Genomic DNA, 8517 nt, shown 5'->3' with positions numbered 1-8517 from the left:
TACAGAGTGCTTTAATTAGTGGAAAGCAGAGCAAGCAGCTAGTATGACTCCATTGGGCTGTTAAGTTTTCAATGCCAAGGCCCAATTTTGGGCACTTCTTACAAAGCTTTCAGTATCATTCTGGAGTCCGAATTTGGGGGTAGTCAGCAAGTGTTTACCAGTAGCAAATGTTCAGATTTCAGCACAAGATCAAACACCAAATAAATAAGTTTAAAAAAAAAAAATTCTGACCTTGAACTCAGGTCCTGTCCCTTGGGTAAGCATTAGCCTCAACTTTGTAGTGGTAGGATTTTCAGGTTAATAACGTGTTCTCCCTAAGTTCTCCCCTGAGAATTTGAGAAAATTCAAAACATCCTTCTTGAACCTCTGGCTCTATGATATTCTTTTAGAAATGCCTGTGGCTCTTCCAGATCTAGTCTTTTCTTCTCTGTGGCAAATAGGTTTCAAATCTGACTCACGCAGGTCCTGGAGTGCTGGATTGAGAAGGATTCTAAGACCACTTCAGGGTTCCGAAACCAACAATGCCACGGACCTGCCTCAGACATGGGAAGGGATTCCTGTATTTGCCCTTCTGTCTGACTTGAAGTCCATGGCGGATTCCCACTCCTTGGCCCAGGATCCCATCCTCCAGCCATAGGCTTGCCTGGGTCATTAGCATTGGGATGGACCTGAAAGGGTTTGGCTTCACACTGACATAGATTCAAACCCCAGCTCCTATAATCATTAGCTTTGCAACTTTGGTGAGAGAATTAATAAAAAATAACATAAGTAGAATAACCAAGAGAAGACCTGGCTTTAGCAGATGCTCTAGAAATTATGCTCTTCTTTTACAACTCAACTTGAGCTTGGTTTTGGAAACTATTTCTGGCTCTCTTAGCTCCCGTGCCCTCCCACAGACCCCTCCACCATGTCTTTTCCTATTTTCCTGTGACTGACATTTTCCTCATCTCTCTGCCTCACTAGACCGAGCCATTTGGAGTGTTTATACTTGTTGTTCAAGAAACAATGCTGCTTGCTGATTGTTAAGTGCTTCTGAATTACTGCGCCTTACCTATCTGCCTTATAAGTGAAGATATTCATGCCTGAGAGATGAAAAGGATCCGTTCCTAAGCAGTGTCAAGGGCAAGGTAAGCCTTGGCAGCATTAGCTCTTCCCAAACAGAAATGAGCCAGCAACACAGAATGTGAGGAGAGACTTAGTTGTTTCCAGACCATCAAACTACAAAGGAGCTCTTCCGAACTGCCATATGGCCAGGGAAGCCAAATGCATCCAGTGACGAGCATCATGGTGACACACAAGCGGAGCTGCTCACTGAGTCTCTGGGATGATAGGACTTTTGATGCTGCTGGAATCAGAATCCCAATGGGGGCGGCGGGTGATGTTTCTATCCAGCTGCTCTTCAGCAATCCGAATCCTCTGCTAAACCCTTAACCCTCCTAAATTCCACTTTAGGGGCTTAAGCTTGGCGTTCGGTGACCTTATAAAGAAAGCCATGAAACGTTATTTATGCCAGACTTGAGAGTGGGGAATTGAGTAGGGAATTCCTTACTGTATTTTCTGTACATCCAACACTGTGTCCACCCCACTGTCCCTCCCTGTTCTCCCTTAGTGGGGAGGGGGTCTCTTAGTATAAAACACAAATTATTCCATGGGAGGTGATTGGTTTTAGCTTGAAAGAGGCTAGCTAATGTGGTGGGTGCCACATAAACGCAGGCAAACAGGACCTCAGTCAAGGAACGGTGGGAGCCCTGGGCGATGGCCTTCACTAGCTCCATGCCCAGGGGCACTGACAGGATGGGGTTCCATCTCAATGGAGATGAGCGTGGAGACGGTGGAAGGGTAGGTGGCCAAGGAGAAGGGGCTTCTGTGTGGCCACATAGTATTGAGGCAGCACTTGCTGAAAAGTGGCCCAAAGAGAAGGTAAATAAATATTTACGCCAGCCTTTGGGAGCCACACGTGGTTTTGATAAGCCACAAATAAGACTGAGGATAGATTAAGAGGATCCATCTTCTAGACTTTGAGGGGCCCATGGGGATATTACATAGGCATATCTCGTTAAAAAGCAAACCAAAACAAGCCAAAAAGCAAAGGTCCTGACATCTTATCTCCCCAAAACTTCTCCCTCTCTCTTCCCATGCTGTAACAGTAACTTTCATTACAAGCCAGGTGCTCCTCAGGGCCTCACAAGTTTTTAACTCCTTTAATTCTCCAAGTATTATCATTTCACCACTTTACAGCTGAGGAAGCTGAGGAAAAGAGGGATAAAGTGATTTAAGCAAGGTCACATGAGCTCAGGAAGGCTGTCTGGGATTGAGAGCATTGGCTCTCAATAGATAAGATAAGGTCTGTGCTCTTCACCGCTGGACACCACTGCCTCTCCTCAGCCATTAAGACCACCTTCCAGATGCCCCTGTTAGTCCCTACCAGCCTCGCTGCCCACCCCCACCCCAACCATGCCCTGCTGCTCCCCCCTCTGTAATCTCACACCTGTGGGAGAAGTGCCTCAAGGTGGCTCTCCTGTTACTTGGTGGATCTATGAATCACCTTCAGACTAGACCAGGAGTATGAACTTCACCTTGTCCTTATTTTTGAGCTCCTTGAGTCAGTTAGTAATAGACACAAAGCTAGCCCTGGCCAATATTTGACAAAGGAGATGAATGAATAAAGATATAAACTTAGAGATATGGGAGAAAACTGGGGCCTACTGGGATGCAATTGGATCTTGTAACAATAGTCATTCACAGTTTTTAACCACTTGCTTCTTTCTGAGCAATTGTCATGCATTCTCCCTAAATCATTAGCACGACCCTAAAGGGTAGGTCTGCTATTCTCCCTAAACTGAGGGAAGCAAGGCTTAGATTGAGCTACTCAAATTCACACAGCTACTAATCTAAAGAGCTAGGATCCCAACTTAAATCTGCCTGATGCCAAAGCTACTAATGTTGACCTTCTCAACTTTTTGCTGCTGTTCAAATCCCTGCCCTGTTTGTCTAAACTTGCATATTTGATATAGGAACATAGTAGAGCATTCTCCAACTGCAGTTTTGAAGTCCTACCATCTTTGCTATAGATCTCCCTAAAACAATGCTGCATATGATCATCTTGGAAAAGCTCTCTATATATTTTTTAATAATCTATCCATAGTCATTGCATTGTGATGACTGCTGGTCGATTGACATTGAGCTCTCGCTGTATATGTTTCTAGGTACTTTTAGTATTTGAATGTATTTAATCCTTTCAACACCTGCATGAAGAAGTTACTTTTATGAAGTCCATTTTATGAAGTCCTGAGTCCCAGGAAGGCAAAGTAAAACTTGGGCAAGGTTCTTCCATTGGTAAGAAACACATTGGTAGAGAGTCCAATCAATGTGGTTCCAGAGCTTATGTTCTCAACCACTGTGCTAACTTGATTCTCCAGCATTACTCAGTGCTCCACATCCCTGCCTGTGGCTGCCAAGTCTTTAATTACGTTAGGGTCTTCCAAGGCCAAGGCTATGGGCTTGATCACTGATAGCAGTGGCCTGCACCTCAATGCTGGCCAGAGGGTCTGGAAACACCTTGCAGATCTAGGCCCTTGGTTACCAAGGAGACCAGGTGGGGATGGCTCAGTGGCAGTCTGACAGCTCCACTGGGAAAACTGCTTTGGAGAAAAGGTCAGAGCTAGCATTTCTGTATCATTAAAACACCCATCCAAAACTCTATTGATCAATGGCTTCCTTGCTTCTCTAAGGGCTAACCCTGTCCCCACCTGGCTTTATATGCACAGTTGGCTTCCACATCCATGATTTGTTGTAAGGGTCAAATTCCACACTGGCTGTTTCATCAGTAGGGTGAATACTGTGTGTTTAGATATCTGAAGTGCTTGTACTGAGAGTGTTTTCCAGTGAAAGCTTTGGAGGCTTTTGGGCAGAGCTTAGAGTAACAGGGATGTTCGAGCTGTCAGGGGCTTTAGGGATCAAAGTCCGAGCCATTATTATTTTTTTTAGAGGTAAGGGAGGCCAGATTGACCCCAGCCTGTATCCAGGCAGCTAGTGAACAGCAAAACCAGGACAAGACATGCTGTCTGCCATCAACAGGCCGACTGAGACTGAAGTTACCTTGCTCAAAACGCTTTGGGAATTTATTTTGGCCTCATCAGTAAAGCCTGGGAATTGAAAATGGCTATTTCACCTTTGGAGAGGAAAGAAAGAGGTACCATGAAGGCATTAGCCCCTCTACTGTCAACCTGAAGTGAAAAATGAATCGACTTTCTGGCCACTTTAATCAATCAAAGTAATCAACAGGAAGTTATTTCCTCAAATATCCAGGTTCTATATTAGAAGTAACTACTCTAGGTATGTTAATTCTATGTGACTCTGTGCAACTACTTTGTGTATTTCAATATGCTTCTTTAGATAAGAGCATTTTGAAGTTTGGGTTTTTTTTAATCCTGGACTACTAAGAAAATTGTCCCCTACACCATTTAGTAGATCTTCTATGCCATTAGCCCTTCGCAAATCTTTGAATGCAAAACAAGTCTGTCATTTAAAAAATAAATTTGTAGTATGGGGTTTCCATTTGAGGTAACAGGAAAAGTTATGGAACTAGATAATAATGGTGGTCGTACAACATCATGAATGTGCTTAATGCCACTAAATTATACACTTACAAATGGCTCAAATGGTCAGTTATATGTCATGTGTGTTTTTTCATAATAAAAATACATTAAAAACCTAATTGCTATAAATAAGAAAAAAATTAGTCCAGTTGCAAAAAATGTTTCATTGATTTATTAGGGTATATATATATATAAATATATATATATATATATTTATATATATATATTCAGTCACCTGCGCTGAGTCAAGTGCATATTTAAAAAATATTTGAAAGTACTTGCTTACTGTAGGGTGTTAAGGAAACATAAGCTATATGTTTGTGTATAAGCATGCATGCATTTGTGAAATGAGTGCTGGCTACTGTCTATTCACTCTTCACCCTTCTCCACCTTGTTTTGTGTTTTGGGATCTTCCTCTGAAGGGACCACAGCAATGAATTTCTTTACCACTTGGCAACGTATGCTAGTTTTGACCAATGGCAGGTGCCAGGAGAAGAAGGCAAGGGAGGGCAGAGTGACGTTGGGATACATTTCTCTTCAACTCCCTTGCTAGCAGGTTATTATAAATTGGTTGCATCCCTCCACCAAAGGTCATAGCTCCTTGGGGTCAGCCTTCTCTTGCAGCTACCCTCACAGAGTTCGAGGAAGCGCCCTCTCCTGTTTCTCCTTCCACCTAGGGTGGTAACAGCTGCCAGCTGTGGCTAGCCCCAGAGTGCTGCTGGCCTTGTTCATTCCTTTGAGCCCCTACCGCATGCTAGACATGACCCTTTTGTTAAACAGTCCTCAAGGACCAGGAATGAGCATGCCATCCAATTCCTGCAGGAGTTCTAGCCAATACAGGGTGTGTGTGTGTGTGTGTGTGTGTGTGTGTGTGTGTGTAGCCTGTGTGGCAAATGGTACATTTTCTCTGCTCCAACTCATTATCTCAAGCAATTGGAAGTGCATAAATTAAAATTTGTCTCTCTGAGAAATCCAGGAGAATTAAGAAAAGAGAGACCTGAGTTTTAAAGACTCTTTCCACTTAAGGTTACTTCTAGGTATTTTGGGGGTTTGGTTTTGTTTGTAATCTTTTTTAACATCCTGTCTCATGTTTTAAAAGGTGACTGTGCTCCAAATGGGTTAACATTCTCTAAAACTCCCATTATCGTAGAAAAAAATGAACTTTAAATTAACAGAGTTTTGAAGTATTCATTATCTTTTACTATAAAGCAAGAAGGCACCATTTCAACTAGGGAATACTGATTTGCTTAAAACTATACTCTTTTGAATAAACCTATATTAGTTTAATGAAGTTTTCCTGTGATTAGTATAATTTACCACAATTATATTCAAACCCCAAATTACGGGTTTTATACACATGACATACAGCACTGGTTTAAGGCAGTTAGTTTAATCACTTTCCTGATGTGAAAAGAAGCCGGGACACTACCGAACAGGGCTGCCCATTAGCGCACCGCGTGAAAAGGCCAGCACTCCTTGTTGGTGCTTGTGGGGCACGGCCTTACTTTCTCATGACTGCCGCTGCCTTTTCCACCCACAGCACAGGCCATTTTACAAACCAACGCCCCACAGAGTGGTGCCTGCTTACGTTCATCCACATCCTCAAGCCGTCCAGGCCTTCCTTACCGCACGCCTGGGCAGTTGCCAACACGCATCCTCGTGTGCTCGGGCACGATGTTCACTGCAGACGGTGCCTGGGCCCAGCAGGGCTTAGAGCCAGCCTGCACTCTTCTCACCAAGCCTGTGTACGTTGCTTCTACAAGGAGAGGTGACTTTTCCTAATCTGTTCAAAAGTGACAACAGCAGCCCAATTGCTAGTGTCTCCGGACTGGTGTCTCTTCCTCTAGTCTTGCTCTCCTTTTATTTATCTTTCTATGAAGATAGATTTTTAAAACCAGGTTTTGCAAGCATTGATGAAGCAAATTGGAGATGATGCAAATAAATGTAAAGATACCCTATGTTCATGAATTGGAAAAATTACTATTGTTAAAATGTCCATACTACCCTAAAGGAGCTACACATTCAGTGCAATCCCTATTAAAATTCTAGTGACATTTTTCACAGAATAGAAAATAAAATCATAAATTTCATAGGGAATCACAGAAGACCCTAAGTAGCCAAAGTAGTGTTACAAAAGGAGAACAAAGCTGGAGCCATCACACTTCCTGATTTCAAACTCTATTATGAAGATACAGTAATCAAAACAATGTGGTTACTGGTATAAAGCCACACATATAGACCAATGGAACAGAATAGAAAACCCAGAAATAAACCCTTATGTATCTAATCAATGATATTCAACAAGGGTGCCAAGAACACATAATGGGAAAGGGGACAGATTTTTTTTTTAAATAAATAATCCTGGGAAAGCTAGATATCTACATATAGAAGAATGAAATTGGATTCTTACCTCACTTCATATTCAAAAGTCAACTCAAAATGGATTAAAGACTTAAATGTAAGACTTGAAACTGTAAAACTCCTAGAAGAAAACATAGGGGAAAAGCTTCTTGACATTGGTCCGGGCAATGACTTTTTGGATATGACCCCGAAAGGACAGGGAACAAAAACAAAAATTGACAAGTCGGATTGCATTAAACTAAAAATCTTCATATAGCAAAGGAAACAATCAACAGAATGAAGAGACGACCTACAGAATGAGAGAAAAATCTTGCATATTTGAAAAGGGCTTACTTTAAAATATAGATAAGGAACTCAAACAACTCAATAAGAACAATAACGACAACAATAGCCCAGTTAAAAAATATCTTGAATAGACATTTCTCAAGAGAGGACATATGAATGACCAGCAGATACAGAAATATATGAAAAATGTTCAACATCACAGATCATCAGAGAAAGGCAAATCAAAGCCATAATGAGATGTCACCTCACACCTGTTACAGTGGCTGTTATCAAAAGATAAGTGTTGTCAAGGATGTAAAGAAAAGAGACCTTTGTGCACTGTTGGTGGAAATGTAAATCGGTATAACTATTATGAAAAATAGTATGGAGGTTTCCCAAAAAATTAAAAATAGAACACCAGGTGTGCCACCTCTGCATATTTATCCAAAGGACATGAAGTCAGTATTTTAAAGAGGAATCTGCATTCCCATGTTCATTGCAGCATTATTCATAATAGCCAAGGTATGGAAACAACCTAAGTGCCCGTTGATAGATGAATGGATAAAGACAATGTGATACATATTGTTTAGCATTCAAAAAGAAGGAAATCCTGTCATTTGTGACAACATGGATGAGCCTGGAGGACATTATGCTCATAAGTGAAACAAGACAAGCACACGAAGAAAATTCTGTCTCTACTTGCAGAGAAAAAGAATAAAATGGTGGTGGTTGGGGTAGGGATGGGGAAGAATAGGGAGATAGTGGACGAAAAGAATGAAGAAAAAGATGAGAGTTTGACCATGCTGCTTCTCATTAAATGGTTCAACGGTCCCCCATTACAGAGAGCAGTGAGCCTCAAACTTTCACGGGTGGGGTGGGAAAGGAGGGTGTGGAGATTGTTAAAATGCAGATTCTAATTCACTGGGGTAGAGCCTGAGGCTCTGCATTTTTAACAAGTTCCAGGTGAGGCCAATGCTTCTGGTCTGCTGACCACTTTGAGTAGGAAGATTCCAGAGCAGTGCTGTCCAATAGAACATTCCACAATGATGGACATGTTCTCTATCTGGACAGTCCAATATGGTAGCCTTATGTGACTATTGAGATTGGCCATTGAAATATGACTCATGTGACTGAGAAACCTGATTTTTTTTCCATAATATTTTATTGTCAAATTGTTTTCCATACAACACCCAGTGCTCTTCCCCTTAAGTGCCCTCCACCATCACCACCACCTCTTTCCCCCCCCCCTTCCCCCTCAACCCTCAGTTCATTCTCAGCATTCAATAGTCTCTCA

General features: G+C 42.0%; 1 long non-coding RNA gene across 1 annotated transcript in view; it reads left to right on the top strand.

Moving 5' to 3' along the window:
• Nucleotides 1-529: 529 nt before the first annotated feature.
• The window catches only part of LOC115279282, a 37678-nt gene continuing 29690 nt past the window's right edge, over nt 530-8517 (top strand). The window contains exons 1-2 of the long non-coding RNA XR_003903335.1: nt 530-740; nt 964-1127. This is a non-coding gene — a long non-coding RNA (uncharacterized LOC115279282). The remainder of the gene's footprint in view (nt 741-963; nt 1128-8517) is intronic.

The sequence above is a fragment of the Suricata suricatta genome, chromosome 15, assembly GCF_006229205.1.
Source record: "Suricata suricatta isolate VVHF042 chromosome 15, meerkat_22Aug2017_6uvM2_HiC, whole genome shotgun sequence".
Classification (NCBI taxonomy): domain Eukaryota; kingdom Metazoa; phylum Chordata; class Mammalia; order Carnivora; family Herpestidae; genus Suricata; species Suricata suricatta.
The sequence above is the reverse complement of the archived record's forward strand: the minus strand, read 5'-3'. Positions and strand labels throughout refer to the sequence as shown.